This window comes from Sapajus apella, unplaced genomic scaffold (assembly GCF_009761245.1).
Source record: "Sapajus apella isolate SASKATOON/1434 unplaced genomic scaffold, GSC_monkey_1.0 scaffold164, whole genome shotgun sequence".
NCBI lineage: Eukaryota > Metazoa > Chordata > Mammalia > Primates > Cebidae > Sapajus > Sapajus apella.
This window is the reverse complement of record NW_022437104.1, coordinates 2,368,216-2,395,166: the sequence shown is the minus strand read 5'-3', so window position 1 is coordinate 2,395,166 and position 26,951 is coordinate 2,368,216. Positions and strand designations below refer to the sequence as shown.

At 38.1% G+C, this 26,951-nt stretch overlaps 1 pseudogene; it reads left to right on the top strand.

Annotated features, from left to right (window-relative positions):
- Positions 1-538: 538 nt before the first annotated feature.
- Positions 539-22,973, top strand: LOC116542217 (annotated as a pseudogene).
- The last annotated feature ends 3,978 nt before the right edge of the window (positions 22,974-26,951 follow it).

The window sequence follows — 26,951 nt, the reverse complement described above, 5'->3', positions numbered from 1 at the left end:
TCTCACAAACAAGTCTTCTCAAGAACTTAGATAAAACATCAAAATAATCATATAAATATAGTAGACCTGAAGTTCTTCTAAATACTCCAGTATAATTTATAAGTTTTGCAAAATTCTCATATAACTTTCAATATAAAATTCTCAAATCTAATCATTAATTCTACTACACATTTAAAATTAGTAATCACTGAACTCTCTAATATGCCCAATTATTTAACCATTGGAAACCTTTACATAACAAATATATAAAGGCTATTCCTAAACTGTACGCAAAATTTTAAGAGCATGGATTCAATTCAGTTTGTCATATGTATATTATTTATAATCTTTCTGGAATTAAAAAGCCCACTTATCCATGAAGAAAGCAGTTCAAGATCCTAAGATTTTGGAATTTTTATCTTAGACCCCTGAGGCAGAACACCAGACTTAGAGCTTCTGGCTGTGATACAAGATATGGAGCTGCAGAGATTTCATTTCTGAGTCCTCTTTATGTCTTACTCAGAGGGTTCATTTTTCTATTCTATATTGATTTACAACTATGGTTCTTGATGCCCATGAGTTCCATGAAGCTGCCTTGAGCACTACCTTGGGAAGCAAGGGGGAGAGTAAGCTAGTGAGAATCTGGAATTTATTTGACAGGTTCCAAGTAATATTTGAGAAGAGATCTCTGCGACTGAATGCTTCAACCAAAGTTTTATGCTTTGGGGTTCAAGGTATCTGTAAAAAAGGTTCTGCTACTGAAAAAATGTTTTTACAACACCATGTGGAAGATCTTAGTCCCCAGAAGAATAATGTAGTTAAGTATATTTGCAATTTATTGGGACAGTAATCTAATATTCTACAGAGATCTGGCTTCCTTCCTATTAACTCTTAATCTGGCTTAGGTTGCTCCTGATAGAGCTTTCTGTGATCTGGTACAAGCAATACCATCACCACCAACCTGAGTATCCACTAAAAAACTGAGGAGACTTCAGATGTTGTGCTTTGTTCACTGAACCTACCAGTCTGATGCCTCTTTCTGTGCTCTTCTTAGGATGTTCTTCTATAAGACTTATGTGTAACAAGAAGTGATAAACTGAGGACATTATAGGTATATGAGACCCTCTGAAGACCTGTAAGGAAATGCATGACGTTAAGAAATAGCCAAGTATTGTATCACTACAAGTGTGGATACCCTCTATTGTGTGTAACATGTGAATAGCCATTCAAATAGAGTTGAGTCCCACTGCACTCTGCAAATTCTGGAACCACATTGAGGAGGCACTGATCAAAGGTGATCATGATTGTGTGTATCTCATATCCATGCATGTTTAGTAATCATAATTATCTCCAAAAGAATTTTTAGAGCATTACAACTATCAGAAACATTGGATTCTGACATTTGCAGCTTTTCTCACATGTTCTGTAACAGGCAGTTCTGGCTGTAAACAACTGGATGCTTCTAGCTGTAATGACAATGGCGCATATCAAACTGGAAATGGGAAAATGAAATTTATGTCTTCTGATTTACATGATGATGGAGGATGGATGATAAGATCTTCAGTAAACATGAATTTCTATCTTCTAAGGTATTGTACACAATCCTTAATGGATATGTTTCATATCAAATATGGAAATCTACCCTACATAGACAATCTTGGGAATAAGAAAGAGGAAAAAAGGTGTTTCTCTAGTCTGAAAGGGTCTTGTGAAAAAATGGCTTCTGCCTTCGTTATTTAAAGTGCTGATTTGGGCATAGAGAAGGTGGATTGGTGCAGGTTAGCGCAAGGCAGAAAGTTAAGCAGAGTTTTAAGTTGCTGCCAGATCAAGGGTCCATTTTTGTGATCAAACACTTAGTACGCAGACATCTGGGGCAAGGTGTATGTAATAACTGACAAAGTCCAAGGAGCTGACACATGCGTCAAAAAGGACAAAGGACGGGACCACGACCGTGGTCAGATACTCAGATAGCTATGTGGCTTAGGGAATTATAAAAAAGTACTTTGAGTGGAAGAAGCTCTTGTCTAGAAGTAGACCTCTGTATAAGTTTAGGATGTGATATTGACTAATAGTGTGTCCTTGGACAAGTTGCTTAAATTCCTTAAAGCCCAATTTTTCCTTCTCTACAATGTGAATGATAATACCTGTTTGAGCATCATTGTCAGAAACACATTGTCAGGAAGCACATTGTAAATTCAAAATGCTTTAAAATGCAGTGTTCAGGAGGAGTAGCACAGATCCATTCTTTAATCAAAGTGAAGAGCTGTGTTTGATAAGAAAAGAAAGCAGAAAATTCATTTCTCAAGGAAAATAAATTTTAAAGATGTGTTGGTACACAGTTTATATATGGAACAATGACATTTTAAATGAAGCAATTATTTGTTTGAAATGCACTCATTGCTTGGATTATTTGTATCACATGTGCTGGTGATAATAATGAAAATGATGCCTTGTATTTCCAAAGCTTATAGCACTCTTGATTTATCTTACCAGATGTTCCTGATAGCTGTGTCTTTTACTCTTGAATGTTGAATAGGATCGGTGACTAGGACCATAGTGTTCCATTGCCATGGTTTCACTGGATTTCATAAACTGTTGCTTAGCAATCCCACCTGTCACCCAGCTATTTTCTCTTTGCACTGTCTTCACATTGTACTACCAGTAAAATGTAGCTGAGCCTCTTCGTAAGGGAAAATACTAGTCTCTAAACAAAGTTTAATCTTCCCACTTTGGACTATTTTCTTTTTATTTTCTTTTAAGAAAAATCAGAATGCCAGACGCCAGAGAGCTTTGTAGTATAGTGATTAATATAGGGTGTGTGGAGTCAAAGCAGACCTGTATTCACAACTTATTAGCTATTTGATCTTTAGTCAGTTAATCTCTCCATGTCTCGTATTCCTCATCTATAAAATATGATAATTACATTCATCTCAGGGGGATATTGTGAGGATTAAATCAGATAACACATCAAAAATGCACCTGGCACTTAATAGGGCCTCATAACTGTTATCTGCATTATTAAGAGAGAAAGTAAGTGGTAAAAAGACATCTGCCTAATGCACACCTTTCTGCAGCAAACTGCTCTAATGTGGTGGTGACAGTCTTAAAATTCTATGCCAACTACTAGAGTTGAATAGCCTGGTTTTGATAGCTGGTACAAGGCTATAATGCAATTACGTCCTTTCAATTAGTTTGTAATCAGTGAAACACGGATCAATACGTTCCTTTTGGTCCAAATGCCAGTTCCATGGGTCCAAGAGACTTTACGCCCTAAATGAGTGACAGCACGCTGTATGTATTTTATATTTTATTTGCTACAGTTTCTATTTGCTTCTAATAGATGTCTGTCAGTGGTTATCTGAGTGGATACTGCTAATGAAGTAACATGAGACACAATGTCTCCATCCTACCTAACAAAAACAACAGCACTAATATGCCCATTTATATTATATATGTATCCATAGGAAAAAAGGTTTATTTAAAATTCTCTACTGCCTTTTAAGGAAGTGAGTTCTACTAAGTGGAGGAGATTGTTTTTTTCTGAGTGCTGTTTTTAGCCTTAGAATACTAAATGTCTTTTTACATACTTCAAGGCAGAATTCAGTAATGGGTAGTGTTCCAATTTAGCTATAGAAACTGAGAGATTCTTACATTTAATTTATAATTGTTCTATTGTGATGGGAGTGGACGGTAGCTGATAACCAAGTAGGACAAGATCTAGAGAAATTTAGAGGCTTCCTAAAAGAAGAATATAGACGGGAATCTTTCTGGTTAGAGAATGTGGCCAATGCAGGTTTTTCTGGTGAAACACTGAGGAATAAACTTCATCTGCTCCCTGAAATCCTCACTCACTGCTTTGATATGAATGGATTATTCTTGAAAACTCTGAAAATATTCTGATTCCCATTTCGGGTTTGGGTGTGGAAATAAGAGTCTGTATGTCTAGGTAGCAAACATGAGGTTTACATTTAATCTACACAAACCACCCTTGTATGAATGAAGAAGGATAATCATGTAAAAAGACATAGAGATCACCATTCACAGATTACACAACAATGGAGGGTATTTGCTCTAGCTAGAAGTCTACAGTCTAAATAAGCATATGAGAGGCCTGAGGCAGTCTCCTGAGTCACGTGATGGTTGAAACATCTTTAGTGAGAGGCCCTAGGCCCCCGGGGTTTCTGAAACTGCCCTCCTAAAGGAATGCCTGAGTTTCTTGTATCACCGCAGATACTAACTAGAAGGGGTATTACTGTACCTGCTGTCATTCAGATACCTACTAGGGCAAATCTTGAGAGCTCTGTAGAAGATAATCAGAAATTTCCCAGCTGGGAAGATTCAGATTCCTTGACAAGAAACTTTCAAAATCAAAATAATATGGTCATAAATCATTTACATACAATCATTTACAATTGTAATGATTTTTTTTTACCATTTAGAAATTATTTTTCAGCCTTGTTTTGTTGCTTTTACTCCCAGACCACAAGTTTATTCCTGTCACTTTTTAAAATCTTTGATTCTTTGTTTTTACTACAGCAATGAATATTTTTAAACTTTTCTCCCCCAAACAAATTGTGCACTTATCAGAATCAAGGGGTGTTATTGTTTTTGTATTTCATAAAGATGATTTTAATAGATTTTTATGTCTATTTTAACATTGTATTTATTATTTTCCATATCTGAACATTTTAATCTATTTTCAGAAAGATGTACCTACCATACTTTTAATTATTAAAAATTGTTCATACATATAGAATAATTATTTGAAAAACAAAAGGTTAACAAACAGAAGCGTGATTAGAGTGATTAATCCCTAATTAAGCCATTCATTCTTGGAAAAAGGTGACTCATTCTCTCACCTTTATGAAGATAAGCACAAAAAGTGATACTTTACGCTGTTTGTAAAGTAAATATGTGTGTCTTTGGAGAATGTCTTCTCTTGTAAGCACCCTGTCTAGGTATATACCCTTTCACTTCTAGAAAGGACTGCTTGGGGCTAAAGCTAGACCAAAATGGATTTAATTATGAAGCTGTTAGTAGGCAGAACCTGGCAATGGCAAGAAGAAAAACTGAGCCAAGGAATTAAAGCAGTGAATTGAGAGTAAATTGAAATGTAAATCAATCTGGAGTCGAACTTGAGAGGAGCCAGACACTATGGGGAAGACAACAGGATAATTGAAAGAGTTATAAGAATGCAGAATTTAAGAAAAATTTAGAGAGTCTTTATTTGAGGGACCTGTCCTCTGGTCCCTCAAATAAAAGGCTCCACTTCCTTTGCTGTTTCTTACTTCTTTTAGACAAAAATAATAGGAGGCCATTATTTTGGACTGAGCCCCTGCACTAGGCCACAGGAGACCAGACCAAATCAAAACTGAGTCACTCATGCTAAATGGCACATAATCGATCTGAAGCTTTAAGGAAGCAAATAGGTCCTGAACAGACCATTTTTTTTTTTTTGAAATTAGGATTCCAGTCTACCTGCATCAGCATAATAAGGAAGTCCCTTCTGCTTTAACCCTTACCAAAAAGTAACCTAAAATAGCCTTATATTAACCAACTAGCTTTTTTTCTGTTGTTTTAGTTTCTTATTCCCACCCTACAAAACCTACTGTTCTGTTATTGTCCAGTGGGAGCTTTCATTCCATTTTGTAGAATGAAGGTAACCTTGATTAATGAATCGTGAATAAAAACCAATTAGATCTATAACCAAATTTGTTGTAATTTTGTCTTATGGTGTCTTCATTTAGGAAGGGCCTGCTACATTGTATGCTATTTACAGTGTCAGGAGCATGCTTAGTGTGGGTCTTGGTTGCTTGTGAAAACACTCTGTTCTGTGCCTTTTCTAGTACATTAGATCTGTAAACCGGCCATCTGGAGATTTGGAACTTCGGTAAGCCTAAAATGATACTGCTGTCCACACTTTCAAGATATTAAAGCAAGTTACAAAACCTATCCTGGTGCACTAATGAAGAAGGGTCAGGAGAGTCAGTGGTTGAATTCCTTCTTTTCAGAAATCAAGGAAGTGCCAGGTAAACTCAACGAAGAAAGGTGCTCAATCTGCAATTTATGACTCATCTTGCTGGCCTTACTTTCTGTACCCTCATTTAATTTTGAAAGGTGACTTAGGAAGAACATGTTTTAATGTTCCAGGACTGAGGGAATAAATTCCTAATCAACCTCACAATTTCCAAGCTTTTTAAATTAAATAATTCTTCTACAGCTATAGACAATTATTAAATTAATCTAGAAACACAATGTTCATAATTTCACAAAAATAAAATTTAAAAATGAGAATATTCTTATAAATTTGGAAAATGCTAAAACTTATAAGAGATTACTTGAACTAGCTGCTCTTCCCATTATAGGCCTGGGACAGAATGTCAAGGGCCAGAGTAAAGAAAGGATGGAAGCACGCTTTCTGAGGTCTGGTTTACCTAAATAGGGAAAATAGCCTTAGTAACTGTAAGAAAATTTCACCAGAGGGACAGGATTCCTCTCTAAAGAAGATGTCTACTTGCAATATGCAAGAGAATTCCTTTATCTAGTCAATGGTCTGAACATATCAAGGGAAAATTAGAGGATATCTATTTGGAGTGTTTTATGCTAATGAAGAACATCCAGAATATATTTGCGTGTTGGCGGGTGGGGCAGTATCTTAGTCTGAAAGGGTGTAGAAACAAAGTAATTCTGAGTTAAGGTTGCAAGATAAAATACAGGACACCTAATTAAATTTGAATTTTAGGTAAAAATAAATTTTATGATCTTTATTATAAGTGTGTCTCATTATTTGTTATCTATCTGGAATCCAAATTTAATGAAGTGTCCTGTATCTATTTGCCCTATTTGGCAAGGCTTGTCTTGATGTCATGAGTAAATAAAGATTCCTCAAGAAGAAGTAATGAAATCTGAGTCATATGTCAAATTTATATTAGAAGAGGAAACCGTGCATACATAGAAATAAAATATAAAATAAAAATGATAAGAAATTATTACTAGCTGAAAATTCATTTAAAACATGTCAAAGCCAGTAAATATTTATTCTCTTCAGGAACTATGAAATATTTATAAAGTCTATACAGGTTGTGTAGTAGTAGACAAAAATCTAAGATGGCCCTTAATCATCTCTGCTTTCTGGTATTTATACTATTGTGCAGTTCCCTCTAACAGTGTACCAGAACTGGTCTGTGCAATCAGCAGAAGTGAGAGTATGTAACCACTAAGACTAGGTTATAAAAGACATTAGTTCTCTCTATCTGTTTCTTTCCCTTTCTCTTGCCATGTCATGAAGAACCCTATGGAGTCACCCAAGTAGTGAGAAACTAAAGCCTTTGGCCAATAGCTATGTCAGAAAGCCATTCTGGAAGCAAAACTTCCAGCCCAGGTAACCCCTCTAGATGATTGATGATTGTGGTCCTAGCCAACAATTTGACTACAAGCTCATGAGAAACTCTATGCCAACACCACCCAGCTAAACTGCTCCTGGATTCCTTACCCTCAACTTTTGTGAGACAATGAATATTTGTGTTTTCAGCTGCTAAATCATGAGGTAAGATTGGTTATGCAACAAGCAATAACTAATACAAGTTGTTCAAAATGTGCAAAAATATGAAATGATGACTGAAAACGTTCATTTTGAACCAACCTGCAGAGTTAAAAATTCATTAAAACATTGCTAAGCAAGCAAAGAAGGAATAATTGGCCTGCAGAAAGATGTGACTAATCTTGTGAAATTCACTACATTCTGGTAATTAATATCCTGCCAAAACAAGATTCACATTTCTGTCCATCATAGCATGAAATAGTTTCAACTAAATTCAACTAACACTGGGATTTTTACCTCCGACCTTCAATAAATGAATCAAAATCCTTTTAGACCATGAACCTTATCATTTCCTCTCAAAATTTACTTTTTCCTCTCAAAATCTGAAGCAAGACTATAGGCGCAATATGATATCATGAATTGAAAAAATGTTAGATAGAAACTGAATAAATTTAAAAAGTGAAAAGGGGCAACAGCAGTCATAAATAGGTAAAGTAAATTTCTCTGCTGATGACTCTATTTAATGTGTAAATATTCCGAAATTCAATATATGTTGTACAGAAAGAACAAAAATGTTAACAGGCTTTGGAGACAGTCATCTTCCGTTAATTTGCAAATTAAGATTTTAAAACACTGACAAATAAGAAAAAGAATATTTGCATTTGAATTTAAGTAGTAACAACAAACCTAAACAATAACAACAAAAAGAAAAGCTTGAAAGAAAATGGGCAAGATAGCCTACTGGAGGCAGCTAGGGTGCATGGCTGTCACGGAGAGGAAGAGAAGAAGCGAATAAAGGCAGCACCTTCAACTGAAACATCCAGGTGCTTGCATTGGTACTAATCAAGGAAATAACTCCAACCACAGAGAATGGAGAAAAGCAAGGCAGGATGACGGCCCATCTGGAAGCAACATGGAGCCAAGGGAACCTCCCTAAACCAGGGAGTGGTGAGTGAATGTGTGACCCCAAGAAACCATGCTTCTCCCATGGATCTTTGCAACCCTTGCATCAGAAGGTCCCCTCATGAAGCTACTCTACCAGGGCCTTCAGTCTGAGACACAGAGCTACGTGGAGCCTCAGCAGAGCAGCTGCTTAGGCACCTGCAGAGACCCAGGAACTTTAGATACTCTGGCTCCAGGCTTTCCAGCAAAAGTAACTGCAACTCTGCCAATGAGGGAGATTAGACTCCTGTATATACCCTTAGGAAAGAGGCTGAATCCAAGGGGCCAAATAGTGATGGTCTGTGGGCCACACTTCCATGGCTCCTCACAGGATAAGACCCAGCCAGCCACGGTAGCAGCGTTGGGCTTATGTGGGACAGAGCTCTCTCAGGGAAGGATAGGCCACCATCTTTGTGGGCCACCAATGCTGAGACAGTTCTAACTACAGCCATATAAACAGGACTGCAGGGAAGTTCACACGACAGCTGGGCAGAGCCCACAGCAGTTCAGCAAAGCCTCTGCAGACAGACAGTGACTAGGCTGCCTCCTTGCTGTGCAGGGCAGCCCTGAAAAAAAAAAAGGCCAACAGCACAATGGAAACTCATAAATAAAGCCCTAACTCCCTGGGACAGAGCACCTGGGGCAAAAAAAAAAGGTGTTTATGAGTTCTGTTGCAGCAGACCTAAACATACCTGCCCAGCAGCCCTGAATGAAAAACGGAACTCACAACTCAGCACTTGAGCTCATGTAAAGGACAGGTCTTATGTTTAAGTCTTTAATCCATCTGGAGTTAAATTTTGTATAAGGTGTAAGAAAGGGGTCCAGTTTCATCTTTCTCCATATATCCAAAGAGTCACCACATAAAGGAGAAATCAGACTGACACTTAGTGGGTATCCTTCTGGGACAAAGATAGCAGAAAAAGAAACTGGTAGCAACCATTACTGTTCTGCAGCTGCTGCAGGTGATCCCCAGGCAAGCAGGGCCTGGAGTGGACCTCAGCAGCCACACAGCAGAGGGGCCAGACTGTCAGAAGGAAAACTAAGAAACAGAAATTACCTCATGATCAATAAATTGGATGTCCACTCAGAGACCCAATCTGAAAGTCAGCAACTACAAAGATGACAGGTGGATAAATCCACAAAGATGGGAAGAAACCAACACAAAAATGATGAAAACACCCGAAACCAGAACACCTCTCCTCCTACAAGGGTTCACAACTCCTCACCAGCAAGGGAACAAGGCTGGATGGAGAATGAATGTGAGGAAATGACAGAATCAGACTTCAGAAGGTGGGTAATAAGGAACTTCCATGAGCTAAAAGAACAGGTTCTAACCCAATGCAAAGAAACAAAGAACCTTGAAAAAAGATTTGATGAAATGCTAATGAGAATGGACAAATTAGAAAGGAATATAAGTGAATTGATGGAGCTGAAAAACACAAAAGGAGAACTTCGTGAAGCATGCACAAGTTTCCACAGCCAAATTGATCAAGCAGAAGAAAGGATATCAGAGGTCGAAGATGAACTCAATGAAATAAAATGAGAAGGCAAGATTAGAGAAAAAGGGGTAAAAATGAATGAACAAAGTCTCCAAGAAATGTGGGACTATGTGAAAAGACCTAATCTACGTTTGATAGGTGTACCTGAATGTGACGAAGAGAATGAATCCAAGCTGCAAAATACTCTTCAGGATATTATCCAGGAAAACTTCCCCAACCTAGCAAGGCAGGCCAATATTCAAGTCCAGGAAATACAGAGACCACCACAAAGATATTCTTCAAGAAGAGCAACCCCAAGGCACATAATCATCAGATTCACCAGGGTTGAAATGAAGGAGAAAATGCTAAGGGCAGCCAGGGAGAAAGGTTAGGTTACACAGAAAGGGAAGACCATGAGACACAGCAGGTTTCTCAGCAGAAACCCTACAAGCCAGAAGAGAGTGGGAGCCAATATTCAACATCCTTAAAAAAAAGAACTTTCAACCCAGAATTACACATCCAGCCAAACTAAGCTTCATAAGTGAAGGAAAAATAAAATCCTTTGTGAACAAGCAAGTATTCAGAGATTTCATCACCACCAGGCCTGCTTTACAGGAGCTCCTGAAAGAAGCTCTACACATAGAAAGGAACAACGAGTACCAGCCACTCCAAAAATAAGCCAAATGGTAAAGAGCATCAACACAGTGAAGAATCTATATCAACCAATGGGCAAAACAGCCAGCTAGCATCAAAATGGCAGTATCAAATTCACACATAACAATATTAACCCTAAATATAAATGGACTAAATGCCCCAATCAAAAGACACAGACTGGCAAATTGGATAAAAAGCCAAAACTCATCAGTGTGCTGTATCCAGGAAACCCATCTCACATGCAAGGATACACAAAAGCTCAAAGAAAACGGATGGAGGAAGATTTACCAAGCAAATGGACAGCAAAAAAAAGCAGGAGTTGCAATTCTTATCTCTGATAAAACAGACTTTAAAGCAACAAAGATCAAAAGAGACAAAGAAGTACACTACATAATGGTAAAAGGATCAATGCAACAAGAAGAGCTAACGATCCTAGATATATACGCACCCAATACAGGAGCACCCAGATACATAAGGCAAGTTCTTAATGACTTACAAAGAGACTTAGATTCCCACACAATAATAGTGGGAGACTTTAACACCCCATTGTCAATATTAGACAGATCAACCAGACAGAAAATTAACAAGGATTTCCGGGAATTGAACTCAGACCTGGAACAAGCAAACCTAATAGGCCATTACAGAACTCTCCACCCCAATCCACAGAATATACATTCTTCTCAGCACCACGTCATACCTACTCTAAAATTGACCACATAATTGGAAGCAAATCACTCCTCAGCAAATGCAAAAGAACGGAAATCATAACAAACAGTCTCTCAGACCACAGTGCAATCAAGGTAGAACGGAGAATTCAGAAACTAACTCAGAACTGCACACCTAATGGAAACTGAACAACTTGCTCTTGAATGTTGATTGGATAAACAATGAAATGAAGGCAGAAATAAAGACGTTCTTCGAAACCAACGAGAATGAAGACACAACGTACCAGAATCTCTGGGACACATTTAAAGCAGTCTCTAGAGGAAAATATATAGCAATGAGTGCCCACATGAGAAGAAAGGAGAGATCTAAAATTGACACCCTATCATCCAAATTGAAAGAGCTAGAGGAGCAAGATGAAAAAAAAAAACTCAAAACCTAGCAGAAGACAGGAAATAACTAAGATTGGAGCAGAACTGAAGGAGATAGAGACACAAAAATTCCTCAATAAATCAATAAATCCAGGAGCTGGTTTTTTGAAAAGATCAACAAAATAGACAGACCACTAGCCAGATTAATAAAAAAGAAAAGAGAGAATAACCAAACTGATGCAATAAAAAATGATAAAGGGGATATCACCACAGTCCACAGAAACTCAAACCATCATCAGAGATTATTACAAACAACTCCATGCACATAAACTAGTAAACCTGGAAGAAGTGGATAAATTCCTGGACACTTGTCTCATCCCAAGCCTAAACCAGGAAGAAGTCAAAACCCTGAATAGACCAATAACAAGGTCTGAAGTTGAGGCAGCAATTAAGAGCTTACCACCCAAAAAAAGCCCAGGTCAAGACAAGTTCACAGCCTTTCCTTCTGAAACTATTCCTTCTGAAACTATTCCAAATAATCCAAAAAGAGGGAATCCTTCCCAAATCATTTTATGAGACCAACATCATCCTGATACCAAAACCCAGCAGAGGCTCAACAAGAAAAGAAAACTTCAGGCCAATATCCATGATGAACATAGATGCAAAAATCTTCAACAAAATACTGGCAAGCCGATTGCAACAGCACATCAAAAAGCTTATCCACCATGATCAAGTAGAATTCATCCCAGGGATGCAAGGCTGGCTCAACATACGCAAGTCCATAAATGTAATTCATCACATAAACAGAACCAAAGACAAAAACGACATGATTATCTCAATTGATGCAGAGAAGGCCTTTGACAAAATTCAACAGCCCTTCATGCTAAAAACCATCAATAAACTAGGTATTGATGGAATGTATCTCAAAATAATAAAAGCTATTTATGACAAACCAACAGCCAATATCACACTGAATGGGCAAAAACTGGAAGCATTCCCTTTGAAATCTGACAGTAGACAAGGATGCCCTCTCTCACCACTGCTATTCAATATAGTACTGGAAGTTCTAGCCAGAGCAATCAGGCAAGAAAAAGAAATAAAGGGTATTCAAATAGGAAAGGAGGAAGTCAAATTGTCTCTACTTGCAGATGACATGATTGTATATCTAGAAGACCCCATCATCTCAGCCCAAAGTCTCCTGAAACTGATGAGCAATTTCAGCAAAATCTCAGGATACAAAATCAATGTCCAAAAATCACAAGCATTCCTATACACCAATAACAGACTTAAAGAGAGCCAAATCAAGAATAAACTGTCATTGACAATTGCTACAAAGAGAATAAAATACCTAGGAATACAACTAACAAGGAACGTAAAGGACCTCTTCAAGGAGAACTACAAACCACTGCTCAACAAAATAAGAGAGGACACAAACAGATGAAGAAACATTCCATGTTCATGGTTAGAAAGAAACAATATCGTGAAAATGGCCATACTGCCCAAAGTAATTTACAGATTCAACACTATCCCCATCAAGCTACCAATTACCTTCTTCACAGAACTGGAAAAAAACACCTTAAACTTCATATGGAACCAAAAGAGAGCCCACATAGCCAAGTCAATTCTAAGCAAAAAGAACAAAGCATGAGGCATCACACTACCAGACTTCAAACTATACTACAAGGCTACAGTAATCAAAACAGCATGGTACCGGTACCAAAACAGAGATATAGACCAATGGAACAGAACAGAGGCCTCGAAGGCAACACAACATATCTACAACCATCTGATCTTTGACAAACCTGACAAAAACAAGCAATGGGGAAAGGATTCCCTGTTTAATAAATGGTGTTGGGAAAGCTGGCTAGCCATGTGTAGAAAGCAGAAACTGGACCCCTTCCTGACACCTAAAACTAAAATTAACTCCAGGTAGATTAAAGACTTAAACATAAGACCTAACACCATAAAAGCTCTAGAAGAAAATCTAGGCAAAACCATTCAGGACATAGGCATAGGCAAGGACTTCATGACTAAAATACCAAAAGCATTGGCAACAAAAGCCAAAATAGACAAATGGGACCTAATCAAACTCCACAGCTTCTGCACAGCAAAAGAAACAGTCATTAGAGTGAATCGGCAACCAACAGAATAGGAATAAATTTTTGCAGTTTACCCATCTGTCAAAGGGCTGATATCAAGAATTTACAAACAACTAAAACAGATTTACAAGAAAAAAACAAACAAGTCCATTCAAAAGTGGGTGAAGGATATGAACAGACACTTTACAAAAGAAGACATACATGAGGCCAACAAATATATGAAAAAATGCTCATCATCACTGGTCATCAGAGAAATGCAAATCAAAACTACATTGAGATACCATCTCACACCAGTTAGAATGGCGATCATTAAAAAATCTGGAGACAACAGATGCTGGAGAGGATGTGGAGAAATAGGAACACTTTTACACTGTTTGTGGGAGCGTAAATTAGTTCAACCATTGTGGAAGACAGTGTAGCGATTCCCCAAGGACCTAGAAATAGAAATTCCATTTGACCCAGCAATCCCATTACTGGGTATATATCCAAAGGATTATAAATCCTTCTACTATAAGGACACATGCACACGAATGTTCATTGCAGCACAGTTTACAATAGCAAAGACCTGGAACCAACCCAAATGCCCATTGATGATAGACTGGACAGGGAAAATGTCACACGTATACACCATGGAATATTACTCAGCCATCAAAAACGATGAGTTTGTGTCCTTTGTAGGGACATGGATGAACCTGGAAGCCATCATTCTCAGCAAACTGACACAGGAGCAGAAAATCAAACACCTCATGTTCTCACTCATGGGTGGGTGTTGAACAATGAGAACACATGGACATAGGGAGGGGAGCACTACACACTGGGGTCAGTTGGAGGGAAATAGGGGAGGGACAGCGGGGGGTGGGGAGTTGGGGGGATGGCATGGGGAGAAATGCCAGATATAGGTGCCTGTCTTTTTTTGGACAGTCTCACTCTGTCACCCAGGCTGGAGTGCGATCTCGGCTGACTGCAACCTCTGCCTCCCAGGTTCAAGCAATTATCCTGCCTCAGCTTCCTGAGTAGCAAGGATTACAGGTGTGCCACCACACCCAACTGATATTTTTTTTTAGATTTATTTAAATTTTTATTCATATACTAATAGGATATGCTTTGTTATAAGACTTTTTTTCTTTTTTTTACTGCATTGTAGGTTTTGGGGTACATGTGAAGAACATGCAAGATTGCTGCATAGGTATACACGTGGCAGTTAGAAAGATCTCAAGTTAACAACATAGCATCACAACTAAAATACCTAGAGTACCAAAAACAAAGAAACCCCAAATCTAGCAGAAGACAAGAAATAACCAAAATCAGGGCTAGACTGAAGGAGATAGAGACATTTAAAAAAATTCAAAAGGTCAATGAATCCAGGATCTGGTGTTTTGAAAAATTAAAAAAATATATAGACCACAAGCTAGAAGAATAAAGAAGAGACAGAAGATTCAAATAAACACCATCAGAAATGCAAAGGGGGATATCACCACTGACTGCATAGAAATACTAACAATCATCAGGGAATATTATGAACACCTCTATGCACATAAACTACAAAATCTAGAGGAAAGGGATAAGTCCTTTAAGAAAAGAACTTTCAACCCAGAATTTCATATCCAGTCAAACTAAGCTTCATAACCAAAGGAGAAATAAAATCCTTTATGGACAAGCAATTGCTGAGAGATTTCATCACCATCAGACCTGGCTTACAAGAGCTCCTGAAAGAAGCACTAAATATTGAAAGGAACAACCAGTACCAGACACTCCAAAAATGTACCAAATGGTAAAGACCATCAACACAATGAAGAAACTGCTTCAACTAATGGGCAAAACAACCAGCTAGAATCAAAATGGCAGGAACAAACTTACACATAACAATATTAATCTTAAATGTAAACAGGCTAAATGCCTCAGTCAAAAGAAACAGACTGGCAAATTGGATAGTCAAGACCCATTGATGTGCTGTAGTCAGGAGACTCATCTCACATGCAAAAGAAAAGCAGGGGTTGCAATCCTAGTCTCTGATAAAACAGACTTTAAACCAACAAAGATCAAAAGAGACAAGCAAGGGCATTACATAATGGTAAAAGGATCAATGCAACAAGAAGAGCTAACTATCCTAAATATATATGAACCCAGTGCAGGAGCACCCAGATACATAAACCAAGTTCTTAACGACCTACAAAGAGACTTAGACTCCCACACAATAATAGTGGGAGACTTTAACACTCCACTTTCAATATTAGACAGATGAACAAGACAGAAAATTAACAAAGATATCCAGGACTTGAACTCAGATCTGGACCAAGTGTACCTAATAAACATCTACAGAACTCTCCATCACAAATCCACAGAATATACATTCTTCTTGGCACCACATTGCACTTATTTTTAAATTGACCACATAATTGGAAGTAAATCACTTCTCAGCAAATGCAAAAGAACAGAAATCACAACAAACAATCTCTCAGACCACAGTGCAATCAAATTAGAACTCAGGATTAAGAAACTCACTCAAAACCACACAGCTATATGGAAACTGAACAACCTGCTCCTGAATGACTACTAGATAAATAATGAAATGAAGGCAGAAATAAAGATTGTTCTTCAAAACCAATTAGAATGAAGACACAACGTACGACAATCTCTGGGACACATTTAAAGCAGTGTCTAGAGGGAAATTGTTAGCACTAAATGCCCATATGAGAAGTGAGGAAAGATCTAAAATCGACACCCTATAGTCACAAATAAAAGAGCTAAAGGAGCAAGATCAAACAAATTCAAAAGCTAGCAAAGACAAGAAATAACTAAGATCAGAGCAGAACTGAAGGAGATAGAGACACAGAAAAACCTTCAAAAATCAATGAATCTAGGAGCTGGTGTTTTGAAAAGATCAACAAAATAGATAGACTGCTAGCCAGACTAATAAAAAAAGAAAAGAGAAGAGAATTTAATAGATGCAATAAAAAATGATAAAGGGGATATTACCACCAATTCCACAGAAATACAAACTACTATCAGAGATTACTACAAATAACTATATGCACATAAACCAGTAAATCTAGAAGAAATGGATAAATTCCTGGACACTTACCCTCCCAAGCCTAAACCAGGAAGAAGTTGAAACCCTGAATAGGCCAATAAGAAGGTCTGAAGTAGAGGTACCAATTAATAGCCTATCAACCAAAAAAAGTCCAGGTCCAGACAGGTTCACAGCCCAATTCTACCAGATGTACAAAGAGGAACTGGTACCACTCCTTCTGAAATTATTCCTGACAATACAAAAAGAGGGAATCCTCTCCAACTTATTTTATGAGACAAACATCAGTCTGATAGCAAAACCTGGCAGAGATACAAATAAAAAAGAAAATCTCAGGCCAATATCCATGATGTACATTGATGCAAAAATATTCAATAAAATACTGGCAAACCAAATCCAACTGCACATCAAAAAGCTTATCTATCATGATCAATTAGGCTTCATCCTGGGGATGCAAGGCTGGTTCAACATACACAAATCTATAAACGTAATCCATCTCATAAACAGAACCAAAGACAAAAACCACATGACTATATGAATATCTCAATAGATGTTGAGAAGACCTTTGAAAAAATTCAACAGTTCTTTATGCTAAAAACACTTAATAAACTAGGTGTCAATGGAACATACCTCTAAATAATAAAAGCTATTTATTACAAACCCACAGCCAACATCATACTAAATGGGCAAAAAATGGAACCATTCTCTTTGAAAACTAGCACTAGACAAGTGTGTCCTCTATCACCATTCCTATTCAACACAGTATTGGAAGTTTTGGCCAGAGCAATCAGGCAAGAAAAAGAAATAAAGGGTATTCAATTAGCAAAAGAGGAAGTCAAATTGTCTCTATTTGCAGGCCATGTGATTGTATATTTAGAAGATGCCATCATCTCAGCCTAAAATCTCCTTAAGATGATAAGCAACTTCAGCAAAGTCTCAGGATACAAAATCAATGTGCAAAAATCACAAACATTCCTATACACCAATAACAGACAAACAGAGAGCCAAATCATGAGTGAACTCCCATTCACAATTGCTACAAAGAGAATAAAATACCCACGAATACAACTAACAAAGAACCTCTTCAAGGACAACTACAAACCACTGCTCAAGAAAGTAAGAGAGGACACAAACAGATGGAGATATATTCCATGCTCATGGTTAGGAAGAATCAATAATGTGAAAAGGTCCATGCTGCCCAAAGTAATTTATAAATTCAATGCTATCCCCACCAAGCTACCATTGAACTTCTTCACAGAACTGGAAAAATCCACTTTAAACTTCATATGAAACCAAAAAAGAGCCCACATAGCCTAGACAATCGTAAGCAAAAAGAGCAAAGCAGGAGGCATCACACTACTGGATTTCAAACTATACTACAAAGCTACAGTAATCAAAACAGCATGTTACTTGTCCCAAAACAGAGATATAGACCAATGGAACAGAACAGAGGCCTTGGAAGTAATGCCACACATCTACAGCCATCTGATCTTTGACAAACCTGTCAAAAACAAGCAATGGGGAAAGGATTCCCTCTTTAATAAATGGTGTTGGGAAAACTGGATAGCCATGTGCAGAAAGCTGAAATTGGATCCCTTCCTTACACCTTATACAAAAATTAACTCAAGATGGATTAAAGATTTAAACATAAGACCTAACACCATAAAAACCCTAGAAGAAAACTTAGGCAATACCATTCAGGACATAGGCATAGGCAAGGACTTCATGACTAAAACACCAAAAGTAATGGCAACAAAAGCCAAAATAGACAAATAAGATCTAATTAAACTAAAGAGCTTCTGCACAGCAAAAGAAACAATTATTAGAGTGAACCAGCAACCAACAGAATGGGAAAACATTTTTGCAAGCTACCCATCTGACAAAGGGCTAATATCCGGAATCTACAAAGAACTAAAACAAATATACAAGAAAAAAAACAACCCCTTGAAAAAGAGGGCAAAAGATATAAACAGACACTTTTCAAAAGACATACATGAGGCCAACAAACATGAAGAAATGCTCATCATCACTGGTCATTAAAGAAATGCAAATCAAAACCACATTGAGGTACCATCTCACGCCAGTTAGAATGGCGATCATTCATCTGGAGACAACAGATGCTGGAGAGGATGTGGAGAAATAGAAATGCTTTTTACACTGTTGGTGGGAGTGTAAATTAGGTCAACCATTGTGGAAGACAGTGTGGCGATATCTCGAGGATCTAGAAATAGAAATACCATTTGACCCAGCAATCCCATTATTGGATGTATACCCAAAGGATTGTAAATCAATCTGTTTTAAAGACACATGCACATGTATGTTCGTTGCAGCCCTGTTCCCAATAGCAAAGACTTGTAACCAACCCAAATGCACATCAAAGATAGACTGGATAAAGAAAATCTGGCACATATACACTATGGAATACTATGCAGCCATAAAAAACAGTGAGTTCATGTCCTTTGCAGGGACATGGATGAAGCTGGAAACCATCATTCTTGGCAAACTGACACAAGCACAGAAAACCAAACACCACATGTTCTCACTCATAAGTGGGTGTTGAACAATGAGAACACACGGACACAGGGAGGGAAACATCACACACTGGGGTCTGTTGGGGGTTTGGGGGCTAAGGGAAGCATAGCAGGGTGTGGGGAGATTGGGAAGGGATAACATTAGGAGAAATGCCTAATGTAGGTGACAGAGGGATGGAGGCAGCAAACCACCATGTCATCTGTATACCTATGTAACAATCCTGCAAGATCTGCACATGTACCCAAGAATTTAAAGTAAAATTAAAAAAAAAAAGAAGAAGCCGGACTGGGCCTGGGAGAGGCTCAAGCAGCAGGTACCTGTGAACCATGTGTTTGGTCAGGAAGAAATGATCGACATCATTGCGATGACCACAGGCAAAGGATACAAAAGGGTCACCAGTCATTGGCACAGCAAGAAGCTGCCCCTCAAGACCCACCAAGGCCTGTGCAAGGTGATCTGCATTAGAGCATGGCATCATGTTTGTGCAGCCTTCCCTGTGGCACACACTGGTCAGAAAGGCTACCATCACTGCACTGAGATCAACAAGATCTTTAAGATTGGCTAGGGATACCTGATCAAGGACAGTTAACATATCAAGAACCATACCTCCACTGACTATGACCTGTCTGACAAGAGCATCAACCCTCTGGGTGGCTTTGTCCACTACACATCCCTTGGAATGATCAAAATCCATAACAGTAACAACACCAAACGCTAACAGGTACGTGGAGCAATGGAAACTCTCATTCATTGCTGGTAGGAATGTGAAGTAGTATAGCTAGTTTAGAAGACAGTTTGGCAGTTCTTAAAACACTAAACATACTCTTACCATATGATTTGGCAATTGCTCTCCTTGGTATTTACCTAAATGAGTTTAAAACTCATGTCCACCAAAAACCCTGCACATAGATATTTATAACAGCTTTATTCATAATTGACAAAACTTGGAAGAAGCCAAGATGCCCTTCAGCAAAACTGTGGTATATCCAGACAATGAAATATTATTCAACAATTAAAAAATGAACTATCAAGCTATGAAAAGGCCTGGAGAGACTTTAAATGCATATTTCGAAGTGAAAGAAACATATATGGAAGGGTTGAATACTGTAGGATTCCAACAGATGACATGCTGGAAAAGGCAAAACTACAGAGACAGTAAAAAGATAGTGATTGCCAGGTGTCCAGGGTGAGAAATGGGTGAACAGGTAAAGCTTAGAGGATTTTTTGGTCAGCGAAATTATTCTGTATAATATAATGGTTGATGCATATCGATATACATTTATCCAAACCTAGAGAATGTATGACACCAAGTCTGAACTCTAATGTAAGCCATGATTTGGGGAGATAACGTTGTCAGTGTAGGTTCATTACTTGAGAAAAATGTACCACTCAGGTGTAGGACGTTGACTGTGGAGGAGTTTGTGTGTGGAAGGGAACTCTATAATTTCTGCTCAACTTTGAACCTAAAATGTCTCTAAAAAGTAAAATCAATTTAAAATAATTACTCAAATACCACGCAGCTATTTACTGAATATCTGCTACAACATGTTATCACAAACCTTTTCAGTAGGATTCTGCTCTATATTCCACTTCAATTATAAGAAAGAATTACCCAATCCATATTCAAAAGATCAATAATAGTAAATCAGGAAACAGTAACAAAAGGTTTATAAAAGTCTATAAATATTTGCCACAAAAAAAATAAGTTGAAATGGCCGGATAAATTAGTTTATTTTTAAAACAAATTTAATTAAAAATGTCTGAAAAACATTTCTGACCACTTCGTTTTCCCATCATAAGTTAATGCCAAACTCTTAACCACCTCTGGGTTTTTATATGCTCAGAATACATATTTCTTCAAAGCATCTAAATTAAAAAATTGCAAACATAGCACAGGGCTTAGATTAAAAAATGTAAGTAAATTTAGAAAGAGTTGTTTTGATCACATTTTAGAGATTTTTTGCAGAAAAAAAAGTCAGTTTCTACAAAAGTAATACCTTCCAAAATTGAAAGTGCTAGACCACCCAGACTCCACCATGTTGTGGGTCATGTGGCCACTGCCTCAGCCTCTAAGGCCTTGCAAGGACTCAGTCCTTCAGCATCGCTACCCCTAGCTCAGCTCTTACTGCAAGCCATTCCCACAGCAGTCCAGCATGCCAGGGACAATGCAGCACAAACATCTCCTTTGTTGAAGGCAGATGCTGTCACCTGGCACTTTGTGGCAGTCATTAATGCAGTGGTAGATCTCCAGTTTGATGAAGGACTACCACCTATCCTAAATAGATGGAAATGCAAGGCAGGGAGACCAGGCTGATTTTGGAGGTGACCCAGCATTTGGGTGAGAGCACAGTAAGGACCATTGCTGTGGGTGATACAGAAGGCTTGGTTAGAGGCCAAAAAGTCTTGGATTCTGGTGCACCAAGCAAAATCCCTGTTGGTCCTAAGACTGGGCAGAACCATGAATATCACTGGGGAGCCTGATGAAAGACGTCCCATCAAAACCAAACAATTTGCTCCCATTCATTCTGAGGCTCCTGAGTTCATAGAAATGACTGTTGAGCAGGAAATTCTGGTGACTGATATCAAGGTTGTGGATCTACTAGTTTTCTATGCCAAAGGTGGCAAAATTTGACTTTTTGGTGGTGCTGGAGTTGGCAAGACTGTAGTGATCATGGAGTTAATAGACAATGTTGCCAGAGCCCATGGTGGTTACTCTGTGTTTGCTGGTGTTGGTGACAGGACCCCATGAGGGCAATGATTTATGCCATTATCTGGTTTTATCAACTTAAAACATGCCATCTCCAAGGTAGTGCTCGTATATGTAAAATGATTGAACCACCTGGTGCTCATGCCCAGGTAGCCCTGACGGAACTGTGGTTGAATACTTCACAGATCAAAAAGATAAAGATGTACTACTATTTATTGATAACATCTTTTGCTTCACCCAGGCTGACGCAAAGGTGTTTGCCTTATTGGGCAGAATCCATTCTGCTGTGGGCTATCAGCCTACCCTGACCACTGACTTGAGTACTATGCAGGAAATAATTACCACCACCAAGAAGGGATCTGTCACCTCTGTACAGGATACCTATGTGCCTGCTGATGACATGACTGGCCCTGCCCCTGCTACTACTTTTACCCATTTGGATGCTACCATTGTGCTATCACATGTCATTGTTGAGTTGGGCATCAATCCAGCTGTGGATCCTCTAGACTCCACCTCATATATCATGGATCCCAACATGGTTGGCTATGAGCATTATGATGCTGCCCATGGGGTGCAAAAGATCCCACAGGACTACAAATCCCTTCAAGACATCATTGCCATCCTGGGTATGGATGAACTTTCTCAGGATGACAAGTTGACCATGCTCTTTGCACAGAAAATACAGAATTACTTGTCTCAGCCATTCCATGTTGTTGAGATCTTTACAGGTCACATGGAGAAGATGGTACCCCTGAAGGATACCATCAAAGGATTTCAGCCGATTTTGCCAGGTGCATATGACCATTTCCCAGAACAGGCCTTCCATATGGTGGGACCCATTGAAGAAGCTATAGGAAAAGCTGATAAGCTAGCTGAAGGCCATTCATTGTGAGGGGTCCTTGTCCTCTGTACTGTCCCTCTCCTTGCCCCTAATCCAAAAAGCTTCAGTTTTCTGTGTAGGCCACACAAGAGCCTAGATTGAAGATGTCTTCTGAAAAGTATTTACGGTTTCTAATAAAATGTACACTCCTCAAAAAATAAAAATGCTGTTAATAACTTTCAATTTCCAAATTAGAACTAATTTTTATTCCATCTGCTTTTTTCCGACTTTTATTTTAGGTTCAGTATGTACATGTGTAGGTTTGTTACATAACTAAATTGCATGTCATTGAAATTTGGCATACAAAAGATCCCATCACCCAGGTAGTGAGCATGGTATCTAATAGGTAGTTTTTCAAACCTCTTCCCCTTCCCACCCTTCCTCCTCTAGTAATCCCCAATGTCTATTGTTCCTGTCTTTATGCCCATATGCATTCAATGTTTCGCTCTCACTTACAAGTAAGAACATTCAGTATTAGATTTCTGTTTCTGCATTAATTTGCTTAGGATAACGGACTGCAGCAGCATCCATGTTGCTGAAAGGATTTGATTATTTCTTAAGGCTATGCAGCAATCCATGGTGTATATATACCACATTATTTTTATCCAGTTCACTGTTGATGGGCACCAAGTTCATTCCATGTCTTTGCTATTGTGAATAATGCTGTGATGAGCATACAAGTTCATGTATCTTTTCGGCAGAATGATTTATTTTTTTGGGGGGGTGGCGGGGGCAGGTATATATCAGTAATGGAACTGCTGGGTTAAATAGTAGTTCTAAGTTCTTTGAGAAACCTCCAAACTGCTTTTCACAATGGCTGAACTAATTTACATCCCCACAAACAGCATATAATTGGAACATACATGGAAAACGTCATTTATTTCTCACAAGTGCTATAAGGTAGATATTCCTTTTACTCCACAACCTTGCCAAAATCTGTTACTTTTATCTTTTTAATAATAGCCATTCTAACCAGTGAATCTCACATTGTGGTTCTGATTTACATTACACTAATAATTAGTGACGTTGAGCATTTTTTGCCATATGTATGTCTTCCTTTGAGAAATGTCTGTTCATGACCCTTGCCCATTTTTAATGGGGTTATTTGTTTTTTACTTGTTGAATTCTACATTTATGTTCCTTACACATTCTGGATATTAGACCTTTCTTTGATGCATAGCTTGAAAATACTTTCTCCCATTCTGTAGGTTGTCTGTTTAATCTGTTAATAGTTCCTTTTGCTGTACAGAAACTCTTTAGTTTAATTCGGTCCCACTTGTCGATTTTTGTTTTTGTTGCAATTGCTTTTGGGAAGTTAGTCAAAGTCTTTGCCCGGGCTGATGTCCAGGATAGTATTTCCTAGTTTCTCTTCTGGGGTTTTTGTAGTTTAGGTATTACATTTCAGTCTTTAATTCAGCTTAAGTTTTTTATATGATGCAAGGTAGGAGTTCAATTTTGATCTTCTGCATATGGCTAGTCAGTTATTCCAGCATGATTTATTGAATATATAGTCCCTTCCACATTGCTTATTAGTGTCGAAGATCAGATGATTGTAGGTGTGCAGCTTTGTTTCTGGGTTCTGTATCCTGTTCCATTTGTCTATATGTCTATTTTTGTACCTATACCATGCTTTTATGGAAAACGCCATTTATTTCTCACAAGTGCCATGAGGTGGGTACTACAGCTATCCCCTTTACACAGATGTGGAAACTGCATCATAGAAGAGATTAAATAGCTTGCCTGAATCCATGCAGCTCTTAAATGACTAAAATTCAGAGCTGAGGACTGTCTGATTCCAGAGGCTGACCATGTTATACAACCAAAAAACTATTAAAAATCCAAATTGTTTGGGATTAGAGAACAGAGGTTCAAAATTGTAACAAACTTATATTGAAGAAACAGCTAGATGAGAAAAAGCCAAAATTAGTGCAGTCTAAATTATATAATATTGAAAAAAGAAGTGAGATTGAATTATGTACTGCAATGTTATTTACATTATCAACTACTATTAAAAATAAAGGTATTCTCATAAAATGAGTTAGGGAGGATTTCCTCTTTTTCTATTGTTTGGAATAGTTTCAGAAGAAATGGTACCAGCTCCTCTTTGTACCTCTGGTAGAACTCAGCTGTGAGCCTGTCTGGTCCTGAACGTTTTTTTGGTTGGTAGGCTATTAATTGCTGCCTCAACGTCAGACCTTGTTATTGGTCTATTCAGGAATTTGACTTCTTCCTGGTTTAATCTTGGGTGGGGGGTGTAAGTGTCTGAGAATTTATCAGTTTCTTCTAGATTATCTGGTTTATTGGCATAGAGGTGTTTATAGATTCTCTGATGGTAGTTTGTATTTCTGTGGGACTGGTGGTGATATCCCCTTTATCATTTTTTTGTTGCATCTATTTGATTCTTCCCTCTTTTCTTCTTTATTAGTCTTGCTAGTGGTCTATTTTGTTCTTTTCAAAAAACACAGCTCCTGGATTCACTGATATTTGAAGAGTTTTTCGTTTCTATGTATCCTTCAGTTCTGCTCTAATCTTAGTTATTTCTTGTTTTCTGCTAGCTTTTGAATTTGTTTTTTTCTTGCTCCTCTAGCTCTTTTAATCATGATATTAGTGTTGATTTTAGATCTTTCCTTCTTTCTCTTGTGGGCAGGTAGTGCTATAAATTTCTCTCTAGACAGTTCTTTAAATGTGTCCCAGAGATTCTGGCATGTTGTGTCTTCTTCTCATTGGTTTCAAATAGCATCTTTATTTCTACCTTCATTGCATTATTTATCTAGTAGTCATTCAGGAGCAGGTTGCTCAGTTTCCATGTAGTTGTGCGGTTTTGAGTGAGTTTTTTAATCCTGAGTTCTAATTTGATTGTATTGTGGTCTGAGACTGTTTGTTATGATTTCTGCTCTTTTGCATTTGCTGAGGAGTGATTTACTTCCAATTATGTGGTCAATTTTAGAGTAAGTGCAATGTCGTACTGAGAAGAATATATTCTGTGGATTTGGGGTGGAGAGTTCTGTAGATGCCTATTAGGTCCACTTGATCCAGATCTGAGTTCAAATCCTGCATATCCTTGTTGATTTTCTGTCTTGTTGATCTAATGTTGACAGTGGAGTGTTAAAGTCTCCCACTATTATTGTGTGGGAGTCTAAGTCTCTTTGTAGGTCTTTAAGAATTTGTTTTATGTATCTGAGTGCTCCTGTATTGGGTGCATATATATTTAGGATAGTTAGCTCTTCTTGTTGCATTGATCCTTTTACCATTATGTAATGCCCTTGCTTGTCTCTTTTGATCTTTGTTGGTTTAAAGTCTGTTTTATCAGAGACTAGGATTGCAACCTTTGAATTTTTTGCTCTCCATTTGCTTGATAAATCTTCCTCTATCCCTTTATTTTGAGCTTATGTGTGTCTTTGCATGTGAGATGGGTCTCCTCAATACAGCACACCGATGGGTCTTGACTCTTTATCCAATTTGCCAGTCTGTGTCTTTTATTCGGGGCATTTAGCCTGTTTACATTTAAGATTAATATTGTTATGCGTGAATTTGTTATGGCCATTAGGGTGCTAGCTGGTTGTTTTGTCTATTAGTTGATGCGGTTTCTTCATTGCATCTATGGTCTTTACAGTTTGGTATATTTTTGCAGTGGCTGGTACTGGTTGTTCCTTTCTACATTTAGGGCTTCCTTCAGGAGCTCTTGTAAGGTAGGCCTGGTATAACAAAATCTCTTTGCATTTACTTCTCTGTGAAGTATTTTATTTCTCCTTCACTTATGAAGCTTCGTTTGGCTGGATATGAAATTCTGAGTTGAAAATTCTTTTCATTAAGGATGTTGAATATTGGCCCCCACTCTCTTCTGCCTTGTAGGGTTTCTGCTGAGAGAGCTGCTGTGAGGCTGATGGGCTTCCCTTTGTGGATAATGTGACCTTTCTCTCTGGCTGCCCTTAGCATTTTTTCCTTCATTTCAACCCTAGTGAATCTGACAATTATGCATCTTGGGGTTGTTCTTCTTGAGTGGTATCTTTGTGGCATTCTCTGTATTTCCTGAATTTGAATGTTGGCCTGCCTTGCTAGGTTGGGGAAGTTCTCCTGG